General features: G+C 46.0%; 1 protein-coding gene across 1 annotated transcript in view; it reads left to right on the forward strand.

The window, feature by feature from the left end:
- The window catches only part of LOC142290858 (beta-1,4-galactosyltransferase 3-like), an 85,865-nt gene that overhangs the window by 14,971 nt on the left and 55,965 nt on the right, over nt 1-14,929 (forward strand). The gene's annotated exons all lie outside the window — the stretch shown is intronic.

Consider the following 14,929-nt stretch of genomic DNA (forward strand, 5'->3'; position numbering starts at 1 on the left):
AGGGTGCCTAGCCTTGTATTTAGCCCCCCAAAAAATTAATAATTAAAATAAACGACGTGGGGTCCCCCCTATTTTTGATAGCCAGCTAGGGTAAAGCAGACAGCTGTAGCCTGCAAACCACAGCTGACAGCTTCACCTTGTCTGGTGATCAATTTGGAGGGCTCCCCAGGCGTTTTTTTTTTAAAAAAAAAAACCTGGGGTCCCCCCTAAATTAGATCACCAGCCAAGGTGAAGCGGACAGCTGGGGTCTGGTATTCTCAGGGTGGGAAGAGCCATGATTATTGGACTCTTCCCAGCCTAAAAATAGCAGGCCGCAGCCGCCCCAGAAGTGGCGCATCCATTAGATGCGCCAATCCTGGCGCTTCGCCCCAGCTCATCCCGCGCCCTGGTGCGGTGGCAGACGGGGTAATATATGGGGTTGATACCAGCTGTAATGTCACCTGGCATCAAGCCCTGGGGTTAGTGATGTCACGGCATCTGAACAGATACCCGACATCACTAACCCAGTCAGTAATAGAAAAAAAAAAAGACAAAAAAAAAATTTATTTGAAAAAACACTCCCCGAAACATTCCTCTTTTACCAATTTATTGAAAATAAAGAAATTCCGGTCGCTGTAATCCATTTTGGAGGTCCCACGCCGTCTCTGGATCTTCTAGAATATGGGGGGCACGTTCAGGGAACGTATCCCCCATTTTCTGGAAGAGCAAGCTCTCCATGAGCAGTGTGGGTGCAGTAATCTGAGAATACTGCACTCACACTGCCCCGGTCCAACCTAGGGCAGAGTGACCTGCAGTAACCTCATTCCAGAATATGAGGGGCACGCTCACAGAACGTACCCCCCATTTTCTGGAACAGCAGTCTCTCCATGTGAGGAGTGTGACTGCAGATTACCGCACTCACCCTCCCCCGGTCCACAGTGGAGTAGCTTGTGCAGTTGCGACGTCAGCAGGATCCCTGCTTGCAGGGATCCAGCTGACAGCCGCTGTCTGCGCATGCGCCGCCAGCTTTGAAGAAGGAGGCGGCGATCGCGGGCCCGGAGCACCAGCAGCCAGGTAACGTATAACCGGGGGCTGGGGGGGGGTGACGGGGGGGTGACGGGGGGTGACCTAGTGGGACCTAGTGGGACCTGGGGACACCTTTCTGCCGCATGTGACGTGTCACATGCGGCAGAAAGAGCAGAATGAAGGCGGCCGCGCGCTGTGCGCCGCCATCTTCCACGCTCCGGAGGGGGGAGGGGGGTGGTGGCTCTGGAGAACCGGAGGGGGCTCCGGTGACCAGAGGGCTCCGGTGGACCGGAGGAGGGGTCAGGGGGAGGACATTTCCCTCCGATCTGAAATGTTTGATCATTTCAGATCGGAGGGAAATGACTGCAGAGCCGGCGCCGGCGGCAGTTTTCTGTGCGCTTCGGCGCCATTTTGGATGTCCGGTGGGGGTGGGGGTGGGGGTGGGGGGACTCTCCGGTACCGGGGGCTTTGGGGGCACTAGGGGGTTAGATTTCTTTCTCATCTGACATGTTTGATCATGTCAGATGAAAAAGAAATCAGTTTTACCGGCCATTTCTTTTTTTTTCATGTGTTCGTCGGTATACAGTGTATACCGCCGATCACATGATCGGGGTCCAAAAAAAACACCCCGATTCATAATCTGGGGGGTCTCAGCTACCCCCGGTAGCTGAAACCCCCGAGATTTTCGGTCGCTGGGGGGCGCTACAGGGTTTTTTCGGGCCGCCGCTTTAAAGCGGCGGAACAGAATAAGTACCCTGTTTTGCCGCCGCTTTAAGTCGTACGGCCATCGTTATGAGGTTAAAAACCAGAGGGCAAAAGATCATGTGAAAATAGCATTTTGGTGTCATTTCCAAAACTTTTGGCCATGACTGTATACAGTGACTGCACCAGCAGAATAGTGAGTACAGCTCTGGGGTATAATACAGGTGGTAACTCAGGATCAGTAATGTAATGTATGCACACAGTGACTGCACCAGCAGAATAGTGAGTGCAGCTCTGGAGTATAATACAGGAGGTAACTCAGGATCAGTAATGTAATGTATGCACACAGTGACTGCACCAGCAGAATAGTGAGTGCAGCTCTGGAGTATAATACAGGAGGTAACTCAGGATATGTAATGTATGCACACAGTGACTGCACCAGCAGAATAGTGAGTGCAGCTCTGGAGTATAATACAGGAGGTAACTCGGGATCAGTAATGTAATGTATGTACACAGTGACTGCACCAGCAGAATAGTGAGTGCAGCTCTGGAGTATAATACAGGAGGTAACTCGGGATCAGTTATTTATGTACACATTGAGTCCATTATAAATGTGTTCATAATTTCCTATTTTGTAACCTGTGATTGCGATAACTCTGACTTTCTGCTGGGTCATTCCGTGTCAAGTGGACCAGTGGTCCCCACTCGACGTTCTCCGATTTTGCTGAAAATTTATAAGGATGTACATGTATGTTTGAAAAGAGGTTCTGTAAATTTTTAGGGCCAGATCTCAAATATATTGGGCACTGCTGACCTTTCACTGGAGGCCCCCCCCCCCCAAGCCTGCGGCTTCAGCTAAGAGGATTTTGCAAACTTTGGCACATAGCCATTAGAGTTCTATACTGGCTATGATGCTGAAATTTGGCATACTAGCTCAACTTTTGCTGCTAAACGCGATAAAATTATTACCGGCTATGACAAAACAATATTTCGGCCGCAATTTTGTGTCAAAGTAGCTTGCAAAACGCCTCGCATAAAATTTATGCCAAACTTTGCCCATATATAACTCAAGACCAAAAACCAATAGGAACTGGTGCTTTACCCTGTACAACAAACATCTTCATGACTTTGCATTGCTGCAATATCACGGTCAAAGCATATGTATTTGTGGAAATATTCACACCCACATATGATGAAAAACTTAAAAAAAACGAATTTTACCTAGTTTTAGGTCAAATTTCCCAAAAGGGTACCCCTAAAATATATTAATTCTGTTATCATTTGAAAGAGCACATTTTTCTCTACAAGGATCATTGGGTTTTTTTTTTTTTGGAGTCTCTTCATTTAAGAAAAGAAAAATGCCACTGAACATGGTGTTATGTATGCACGTAATGCATTGATTTTGTGTTTGATTTTCAGATTCTTATCACATGTTACAGAGTTGTATTGTTGCTAGCAATGTCTATTATAATAAACAACCTATAAACCTATTGACTATTGTTACATTTTAATGCATATATTATTTATTTTTTAGTGATGGAGAATGAAATTGATGACAAAAAGATTAGCATTTCAAGGGTGTGAAATGACCCTTCATCTTTCATTGCCCATGTAGATGGATCTGTCAGATCAGAAATGCCTTTTGTGCCAATTGCAAACCTCCAGCCAGGGCAATACATTGCCTGCATTTACCATAGGAACTGGTGGATTGGAAATATTTCTGAAATTTCAGTCGACGACCATGATGCATTAATACATTTTCTGTATCCTCATGGAGCAGCTTCTGTCACTGGCCTGTCAGAAATGCTACATGCTGGATTCCCGAGCAGCCGATCATTGCAATAATTCCAGCACCAGCTGCAACAGCAATGGGCCGACAATACAGCTTCTCTGAACCGATTACCGTATGTTGCAAATTCAGCAACAATTCCAGACCACTTACTTAGACTGAACATTATGGCTTGGGAACCAACAAAAGATACCCAATATTAGGCTTGGGATCCTAGGCAAAGACCCCCACCCTCAGGCTTTGGAACCTGCGATAAAGAGACCACCCGCGACTTGCCTTGCACGGCTATCGGCCATGGCTCCTAGGCGATGGGGCTGCCAATTCTCGAAAGACAGCATTATTACAATTCTTAATAGGATTATAATACCAATTCTTAGGGAATTGGTTGTGGTATAACCACCATGGACCAACGCAAGGGTTTGAATAGTGCAGTTAGCATTCATTGCGTATTAATAAATAACACCATGTTCAGTGGCATTTTTCTTTTCTTAAATGGAGAGACTCCAAAAAAACCCCCAATGATCCTTGTAGAGAAAAATGTGCTCTTTATAATGATATCAGAATTAATATATTTTAGGGGTACCCTTTTTGGGAAATTTGACCTAAAACTAGGTAAAATTCGTGTTTTTTAAGTTTTTCATCATATGTGGGTGTGAATATTTCCACAAATACATATGCTTTGACCGTGATATTGCAGCAATGCAAAGTCATGAAGATGTTTGTTGTACAGGGTAAAGCACCAGTTCCTATTGGTTTTTGGTCTTGAGTTATATATGGGCAAAGTTTGGCATAAATTTTATGCGAGGCGTTTTGCAAGCTACTTTGACGCAAAATTGCGGCCGAAATATTGTTTTGTCATAGCCGGTAATAATTTTATCGCGTTTAGCAGCAAAAGTTGAGCTAGTATGCCAAATTTCAGCATCATAGCCAGTATAGAACTCTAATGGCTATGTGCCAAAGTTTGCAAAATCCTCTTAGCTGAAGCCGCAGGCTTGGGGGGGGGGGGCCTCCAGTGAAAGGTCAACACTGCCCAATATATTTGAGATCTGGCCCTAAAAATTTACAGAACCTCTTTTCAAACCTACATGTACAGCCTTATAAATTTTCAGCAAAATCGGAGAACGTCGAGTGGGGACGATTTTTAAAACTGGTCCACTTGACACGGAATGACCCTGCTTTCTTTACAGCTGACATATGACAATCCCATTATAACCCTGGTATGTAAATGGTACCGCGGTGACGTATGGTTGCATACTCCTCAGCTGCCATCCTGTCCTGATAAGATTGTAATCAACTTGGTGCATGTGGCCTGATGCCAGGATATGTACCCAGCAGGAATGTGTATACTGCCATAAAATGTGATGAGTCCTGTATGTCCTACAATAACGGCTAGTGCTAACAGACATTAGGCCATAAACATTCCTTAGTAACGTGGTGCCAATATCCCATACTACTACACCTCCCATTGTGTTTCTCAGGTTTTATGTTTCTGTATCCTGGATGCAGCTTTCTCCTGTGCTCATTTGCCATTTGGTATAACAGTATCAAGTGCACTTGAAACGTGTACACAAATAGTTAAAAGGGTTGAGCAGGATTAGAAAGTCATGGCTGCTTTTATCCGTGTACAGCGCTGTCCATGGGTTGTGTCTGGTATTGCAGCTCATCCCCATTTACTTCAGTGCAATATCAGGCAGTCTTCACAAGGTTGGCACACACTGTTGGTGGTATGTTGGTCCATTTCTCCATGCAGATGTCCTCTAGAGCAGCAGGGGTTTTTTTGTTTGTTTTTTTTTTGGGCCTGTCGTTGGGAAACACAGACTTTCAACTCCTTCCAAAGGTTTTCTATGGAGTTGAGATCTGGAGACTGGCTTCTTATGAAGCCACTCCTTTGTTGTTCTGGCGGTGTGCTTGGAATCATTATCATGCTGAAAGACTCAGCCACGTTTCATCTTCAATGCCCTTGCTGATGGAAGGGAGGTTTGCACTCAAAATCTCACGATACGTGGCCCCATTCATTCTTTCATGTACACGTCCTGGTCCCTTTGCAGAGAACAGCCCAAAATCATGATGTTGCCACCTCCATGCTTCACAGTAGGTATGGTGTTCTTTGAATGCATCTCAGCATTCTGTCTCCTCCAAACACTGAGTTAGGTTTCTACCAAACAGTTCTACTTTGCTTTCATCAGACCGTATGACATTCTCCCAATACTCTTCTGGCTAATTCAAATGCTCTCTAGCAAACTTCAGACAGGACCAGACAGGTACTGGCATAAGCAGGGGGACATGTCTGTGTTGTGAATGTCAGTTATGCTTTTGCTGCTGGGAGGCTCCCTCTTGTGGCCAGGAATGGTTTGTACAGAGACCAGGTGTGCTGGAGCAATGGGCGTTTCCATTGCTAACTCTCTGCCTATTGAAACCTTGGTCTGCTGGCAGTCTGAGCTGGATGTCATTTGTTCTTTAGTTTTCCAGCCTTCTCATCTAGCTCCAGACCACATCTACCCCAGATAACTGCTAGGTTCCTTCTTAGTTGTTTTTGTTCTTTTTGTTCTTATCTGGGTTTGTCATTTACTGTGGTTTTTGTCTGTTCATTTACATGCAGGGATCTTCCCTCTCTGTTGCTTAGCTGGGAAGCTCCCTGCAGCTATGTTTGGAGTTTTGCTCCTATAACTCCATGTGTTTGTTGCTTTTTGAATTTGTAACTTTTCCTGTTTTCTGTTCATTGGTATGACAAGATCGCCTGATATAGGACGGAGTTCAGATCGTGCGATCTGAGGACTTTTTGTACTATCAGGTATTTGGATTTTTGTAGGGTTTTTCTCTGGCCGCCATCAGCCCCTTTCCTATTTAGTCAGTGGGGCCTCACCTTTGCTAATCCTATCATCCATCTGTGTATTATATTTTCCTATATCACCGTAGTCTTTGAATGTGGGGGGCTTGCTATAGCTTTTGCGGTCTATTTCACAGGCAGAGAGTTATTCATCCTTCCTTCCTTTAGGATAGTTAGTTCTCCGGCTGGGTTCGCGGTGCACAGGATGTTAGTTCACCCCTCAGCTACTTCTATTGTTGATGGTTAGTAAGGGGATGGCGGCCAGATTAGTTGCCAATGCTCTTGTCACCTTTTTTGCCAATGATCTATTGTGATCTTCCATGGTTCCGGATCATAACATGTCTGGCCCTGCAGGATCTGAGTCCCTGGCGGCGTAGTGTGTTACTGATTGTAGCCTTTGTTACGGTGGTCCCAGCTCTATGCAGGTCATTCACTAGGTCCCCCCCGTGGGGTTCTGGGATTATGCTCACCGTTCTTGTGATCATTTTGACCCCACAAGGTGAGATCTTGCGTGGAGCCTCAGATCGAGGGCGATTCAATGGTCTTGTATGTCTTCCATTTTCTTATTATTGCTCCCGCAGTTGATTTCATCACACCAAGCTGCTTGCCTTTTGCAGATTCAGTCTTCCCAGCCTGGTGCAGGGCTACAATTTTGTTTCTGGTGTCCTTCGTTAGCTCTTTGGTCTTCACCATAGTGGAGGTGGAGTGTGACTGTTTGAGGTTGTGGACAGGTGTCTTTTATACTAAGTTCAAACAGGAGCCATTACTACAGGTAATGAGTGGAGGACAGAGGAGCCTGTTACCAAAGAAGTTACAGGTCTGTGAGAGCCAGAAATCTTCCATGTTTTTAGATGACTAAATATTTATTTTCCACCATAATTTGCAAAAAAAAATCTTGGCAAATCGGACGCGGTGATTTTCAGGATTTGTTTTCTCATTTTCCCCCTCATAGTTGTGGTCACCTATGATGTCAATTACAGGCAAATCTCATCTTTATAGGGGGGAGAACTTGCACAATTGGGGGCTTACAAAATACAACCCCCCCCCCCCCCCTTACTGTAAATATAATGGATCCCACCTTAGGCAGAGAACATCAAATACTTGTGATGGAGTTAATAAAACAAAGGTTCCCATCGCTTGACATCCTGCTGAGGCTGACCTGTGGTGTAAATCATGGGGCATGAATTGGGGCCTGGAAGAGAGAAGATGGGTTTCAATCTTCAATCTGTCTCAGACTTCAATACGCAGTGTAGCTATGATGATCATAACTGTGCTCTGAGTGAGCAGAGGTGCAGTGTAAAGCATAGAGGAGGGAATGGAAAACAGCTTGGGCTACTAATGAGTTTGGAGGTGGATTTCACTTGATAGATTCACATAGATATTTCAGTTATGATGAATTTGATGATCATTACTGTCATAAAAGAGCAGTGCTGCAGTGTACAGCATGGGAAAGGAACGGGGCACAGTGGGTAGCCACTAAAAAAGATAGGCTGTGGATTACATATGACCTCAGGCTACAGTAAACGATGCATATACTGTAATAGCTGTACCCTGTTGGAGCAGAGCTGCAGTGTAAAGCATGGGAAAAGAATTGGACACAAGTCTTGGCAACTACAGTAAGACTAGAGATGGATAGTACTCTGACTCTCATAGGTGATGCAGGTACTGCAAAGTGACTGATAGTTGAGCCCTATTAGAGTAGAGCTGCAGTGTAAAGCTGGGGGGAAACTAATTTAAAGGGCCATTACTTGCAATGTAATATGCGGCTATTGTGGACATGTAGGCAGGGAAGAGGATCAGCTCCGCAGGTCTGCGATACATGTGACGGACTCGCTGTTGCCTCCAGAGCTGACTGCATCACAAACTCTTCTCCCTACTGATTAGCAGTGACGGGAAATCCAAACTTGTCACTTAGTTCTTCCTAAAACCGGCCTCTTCCTCTTTGTGGCTCTGTTTGCAGCACAGCAAGGTGTAGACCACAGCCCGACATTGTCCAGCGTCACATCCGGCACCGCGGTGGCGGCAACTTGTTCCATTGTTGGCTGCTTGCAAAGTCAGCCCTGCGGAGGAAGAGCCCCCCCCCCATTAAGAAGGTGCCTCAAGGGCTCAGGCTATGTTCACAGCTGCTTTTCTGTCTGCAGGCAGAACCTTCTCTTGGCAGAAAAGCAGCTGCTTACTAAAAGCGTTTTGCTGCGTTTTTATTGCATCTGGCTACAGTACATGTTTATCAAAGTCAGTTTGTCACCCAAAAGACAGAAAACGCTCGTTGTTGCATTTTTTTTGCACATTTTTACACTTTCATTGCTTTTTATGGTGGAAAAAAAAACCGCAGAAAGAATTGACACGCTGCAGATTTCAAAAACACAGGGGGGAAAAAAGCAATCGTGCAGATTTCAGGTACTGTATTTGTACATGGGTCCGGCAGACATCTATTGTGTGCAGATATTTAGCTTCACTTCTCATGTACTGGACTTATAGACCTGATTAATACTCCAGTCACCTCCAGAGCTGCGCTCAGAAACATAGGCTGAGAGTCTGCAGATTTTGTGCTGCATCATGAGGATGTCACCATTTTCATGATCTCTGCTTGCTGTCAGTGAATGGGAATATTTTTCTTGCACTCACAGGCAGTATTGCTATTCATAGCTTTGTTCTGCTCTCAGCCAAGAGGTGGATACAATGTGTCCAGTGTAGACGGTGCCCTGTGGACTCCAGACGGATACATTGTATCAAGGCAGCACTAAGCTCCTCTTGCTGTTGACTTGTTGGAAACAATTGTATCCACTTCTCGGTTGTGCACAGGAGTCTATGCCTCAGGCCCCTTTCACACATCAGTTTTTTGCCGCTGGATCCATTTTTTTTATTCATTGACTTTTATTAGCGATGGATGGCCTCACGTGTCATCTGTCGTTCCACGGATCCGTCGAAAAATGTTTGTCCATCGGACGGAGACAATGTCCACAGTAACGTTTTTTTTGTCTACGTAAAGAAAAAAACGGACAGCGGCGCCGTCCGTCGTTTGGAAGCCTATGGACACAGGATCCATCGTCATCTGTCGTTTGGTAGAATGGAAGCCTATGGATGCAGGATCCGTCGTTTGGTAGAATGGAAGCCTATGGACGCATGATCCGTCGCTGTCCGTCGTTTGGTAGAATGGAAGCCTATGAATGCAGGATCCATCAAATGACGGAATCCGGCGATGGACTCAGGTTTTTTTTTAACTGAGCATGCACCAATTATTATTTAGTCCCCTGCTAGTCTGATCGGTCGAAAAAATGGATCCGTCGCATCGTTTATCCACAATCTGTGACGAATCCGTCGAGAGAACTGATTGAGACTAATGGCAAAAAACTGATGTGTGGGCCTCAAGCACCAGCAGCAGCAGCGATCGGGGCTCACTCTGATTGCTGCTGCTATGTGACCTCTTAAATGCCTCTGCCAATCTATGACTGAATGAGTGCAGGTGCTGCGCTGTCTGAGGCATCCACGTTACCCCAAATACTATTATGTTGGCACTAAAAAAAACTCTACCTTTTTGGCATCGCCATAATCCTACTAAGGCTGCTTTCACACATCCGGCTTGAGCTCTGCGGCTCAATCCGGCTGTGCAAGCTATGCAACGGATGCGGCGAAAACACCACATCCTTTGCATAAGTTTTTCCTTTGCGGCCAGTCTGGTTTTTGCCGCTTGCGGCATGCTACTGAGCATGTGCAGTGGCAAAAACCGCATGCGGCGGCCGGATGCGGTTATTGCCGTATCGCGCCGCATCCGGCCGCCATAGGCATGCATTAAAAAATGCGCCGCATCGGTTGAATGCGGCGCGATGCGGTTTTTTTTGCCGCACGAAAAAACGTGCCAGGCAACGTTCCATCCGGCCGCCGCATCGGCTAAATCTGCCGCATGCGGCAAAAAACGGATGGAACGCAAGGCCATGCGGCACAATACGGCACTAATTAAAGTCTATGCAGAAAAAACGCAACCGGCAGCAAAAAAAACCGGTTGCGATTTTCCTGCAAAGTGCTGGAGTGTGCCGCATTGCAGAAACCGGAGGTGTGAAAGCAGCCTGACCTAGCAATCGCCACCAGGTCTTTATTACGGTGCCACACAATGAAATCCACAAAACAATGGTGGGATCACAGAGGGTTTTTGGAGGGTTTTTTCCCTTTTTTTTTTTTTTTCTCAGTACATACTGTATATACAAAACTTGACTCCTTCCTGCAAAAAAATCCCCAAGCCCTCATTTGGCCGTGAGGGCAGAAATGAAAGCGGAAAATCTTGATGGGGTTAAAATTTTACTTTAAGAGAAGCAAGACAAACTTTTTCACAAGTTCCAGTCTGCAGAACGGCTGTGACCGGAGTAATCTGAGATGAGGATAAGGAAAGCCAAATGTCGCAGGGTTATATAATCTAATCACTGGATTTAGCCGGTAAAACGAGACCTGAACGTGGAGACAACGCTGTAGATAAATAGTCACACGGTTGGCAAATAGAGGGTAGATAAACACCAGCCACAACCGCAGAAGAAGCAAATACCGGCCTGGTACCAGCAGCCCGCCATCTCCCCTGGATACTACCGTATAATCGGGCGCCCGCGACCCTCACGACGACGACGCTCACACTCTGTGCATGGACTCCAGCTGTGACTGGAGTAGGACCCATGGTCGGTGACTTTCTATGTTGATTTTTTTCTTTTTCTCTTGTAATCATTGAACATCCACCAATATGTTTTTGGATTGTTTTTTTTTTTTTGTTTTTTTTTTTTATGTAGTTCAAGTGCTCTGATGAGAGCCAAGCTCCCTGCTTGTACAGCAAGGATCAGAGGATCATTGAACTCATTAATTGCCTTTGTCAAAACGTGATCAAACCCCAGGTTCTGGAGAGAACCCCCTTTTAGTCAGCACTAGGGACGTGAGGGCAGTGCTGACACTAAGCGTGCTGGTAGGGTACGTAGAGTGTTGCATGCTGCTACATTAGAAGTATAAAATAATGATGTAAAATAATTAAAAGGTATTTTTCTGTTTCAGAAAACTAGTCTCCTGGCGGCATCTTGTTTTAAAACAAACTATGCTTTACTCACCCTCCCTGGGTCCAGCACAGTCTCCTCTGCTGCTCAGTGTTTTATGGTCCTGTCATCAGCACTCAGTAAGCTCTGCCCAAGTAAACGTCACGAGACACATCGATTGGCTGCAGTGCGGTCAACATGATGTGAGCGCTGCAGACAAAAACAGATACTGTGTGCAGCCACAGAGCCCCAGCGATGCGATGGACCTGGGGATAGTGAGCAAAGCACAGTGTGTGTGTGGCAAAAATTAAGAGACCACTGCAAAATTGACAGTTTTTCAGATTTTTCTCTTTATATTTTTGAGTGAAATGTAAATTGTTCTTTATTCTATAAACTCCTGACGACGTCTCCAAATTTCCAAGCAATGAATTTTGCATTTATTTTCTGAAAAAGAGAAATGGTGAAAATAACAGAACAATGCATTGCTTTCACCTCAAATAATGCAAAGAAAACAAGTTCATAATTGTTTAGAAACAACAACAATACTAATGTTTCATCTCAGGAAGACTCAGAAATCACTATATTGTGGAATAACCATGATTTCTAATCCGAGCTTTCATGCGTCTTGGCTGCTTTCCACCAGTCTTCACGCTGCTTTTGGGTGACTTTATGCCACTCCTGGCGCAACAATGTAAGCAGGTCTTCTTTGTTTGATGGCTTGTGACTATCCATCTTCCTCTTGATTACATTCCAGAGGTTTTCAATGAGGTTCAGGTCTGGAGATTGGGCTGGCCATAACAGGGTTTTGATGGGGTTCTCCTTCATCCACACATTGACCTAGCTGTGTGGCATGGTGCATTGTCCTGCTGGAAAAAAACAGTCCTCGGAGTTGGGGAACATTGCCTGAGCAGAAGGAAGCAACTGTTTTTCCAGGAATAACCGTGTATGCGGCTTGATTCATACTGTACGTCCTTTGCAAAGTTTAATCTGCCCAATTCCAGCCTTGCTCAAGCATCCCCAGATCATCACCGATCCTTCAACAAATTTCACAGTGGGTGCAAGACACTGTGGCTTGTACGCCTCTCCAGGTCTCCGTCTAACCCAGGGGTGGGCAATTAATTTTCCCATGGGGCCGCATGAGAAATTGGGATTGTTTAGCGGGCCGGACTAATATTAACTCAGTTTTACCCAATACTGTATATAGACTATCCCTTCATAAACAAACAGCAAGTTACGGACTGTGTGACCCCTCGTGGCCCTGCACGCACACACGCAGACATGTCCATTTTTTCTCCGGCAGCACGGGTGTCACACAGATCGCACGCTGATGTGATCTGTGTGACATCAGTGTGACGCGTACCGGAGAAAACACGGGTCTTTTTACTAAAAAGATTTTCTATATTTACCTCTCTCCAGCGCTGCTGTCTCTGGCTCTGCTGCCTCCCGCTCCTTATCGCCGGTAATTATACTCACTGAATATTCACTGCAGTGAGCATCTGGAAGCAGGGACAGCGCTGGGGACCGCATCGCTGGATGAGTATACAGGTGTGTGTGTGTGTTGAGAACCTGGAAGCCGGAGCACCTCGGGGACTCCTCACAGTTCCCAATGAACTCTGATGAACCCGTGAAGCTGTAGTGTGGATGTCGCAAGGGGGTCATCAGAGTTCATTGGAAACTCCGATGACCTCCTGGAGGTCACTGTGCTTTCAGAATACTCACCTGTCCCCACGGTGATGTCCTCAACGGTGCTGTGCCCGGCGTTGTCACCGCAATGCTCCGGCTTCCAGGTCCTGAGTGCGGTGGATAATCGATGAATGAGCGGGGGTCAGGAGCGAGAGGCAGCAGCAGAGCCGAGGAAAGCAGGTAAATATGGTAAATCTTTTTATTTCACAGACTCGTGTTTTCTCCGGTACCTGTCACATGTATGCAAACAGGAACCGGAGAAACACAATCAGGCCCTGTAAAGGCGGCACGTCGCTTCAGGGGGCGGGGAGGGAGCGCGTGGTGCCCGATGTAACTCCAGTCGCAGGTGCGGGCTTTTCTCTGCACTGATTCTAGGTACCAGATCCACTCTAGTTATGTTTGAGCTCCACACAGAGCCAATGCCGGGAGCACCACAATCAAGTGTCTGCTCTCAGCAGCAGGGGCGGACACTGACAGCTTGGGGCCCCTGTGCAAGAAATTGTATCTGGCCCCCCCTTCTATGGCGACAAAGCTGCGTATAGTTTATATGTATATATGTATATATATATATATATATATATATATATATATATATATATATATATATATATAATGTATGTATATATATGTGTATGTATATTATACACACACGTATACTGTGTACGTACGCGCATATATACATACGTATATATACACAATCCCCATATACTACATCAGTACACCACTCCTATATACTGCACCTGTAATATACATCACTACACTCCTATATACTGCACCTGTAATATACATCACTACACTCTATATACTGCACCTGTAATATACATCACTTCCCCCCCCTATACACTGCACCTGTATTGATGTATATTACATCCCCATATACATCACTAGACCCCTATATACTACACCTGTAAAACTACATTCCCATATACTAAATCACTACACCCATATATTAGTCACCAGTTACCCCCCCCCCCCCACCCCCATTGTCCCCTCAGGTTACTAATCACCACTCACCACTCCCTCCTCAGGCACCTCCATATGGGCCCCCGCCTAGATGCTTCTTCTCTTGTACGGGCCCCCGCCGCTGCTTCTCTCCGTACGGGCCCTGGCTGCTGCAGCTTCTTCTCCTGCCAGGCGGGAACTTTTCAAATGAGACACACGCGCTGTACTGACGATATCAGGGCGTGCATGTGTGTCACAGAGAAAGGTGCCGGGTAGGGAACAGAGGACAGATCCCTGCGTTCCGCTGCCTACAGTGTGCGGCGCTGCAGGATCTGTCCTCTGTTCCCTGTGGCCCGCAGGCCGCCCCTTGCCCATGTCTGGTCTAACCAATAGATGACCAGGTGTTGGGCAAAGCTGAAAATTACTCATCAGAGAAGATGACCTTACTCCAGTCCTCTATGGTCCAATCCTTATGGTCTTTGGCAAACGTCAGCCTGGATCTCCTTTGCTTCTCATTGATAGGCTTTTTTCTAGCTTTACATGACTTGAGCCCTGCCTCTAGGAGCCTTTTATGAACTGTTCTTGCCGTGCACTTCACCCCAGATGCCATTTGCCATTCCTTTTGTAGGTCACTTGATGTCATCCTGCGGTTGCTGAGTGACATTCGAATAAGATGACGCTCATCCTGGTCAGTGGAGAGTCACTTTCGCCCTCTGCCGGTTTGTAGCTTTGTTGTCCCCAATGTCTGCTGCTTGACCTTGTTGTAATGGACTGCCGTCTTAGAAATTGTAAGGATGGAGGCGACATGACGCTCCCTGTGTCCCTCTGCTAGTAAAGCCAGAATCGAGCCCTTCTTTTCCTCACTCAAGACTTTTCTTTTCAACTCCTTTGGCATGGTTATAAGTTATTTTTTCATTCCTATTACTTTTGGGATATTACATAGTTACATAAGTTGAAAAAAGACCTAGGTCCATCTAG

Source organism: Anomaloglossus baeobatrachus, chromosome 2, assembly GCF_048569485.1.
Source record: "Anomaloglossus baeobatrachus isolate aAnoBae1 chromosome 2, aAnoBae1.hap1, whole genome shotgun sequence".
NCBI lineage: Eukaryota > Metazoa > Chordata > Amphibia > Anura > Aromobatidae > Anomaloglossus > Anomaloglossus baeobatrachus.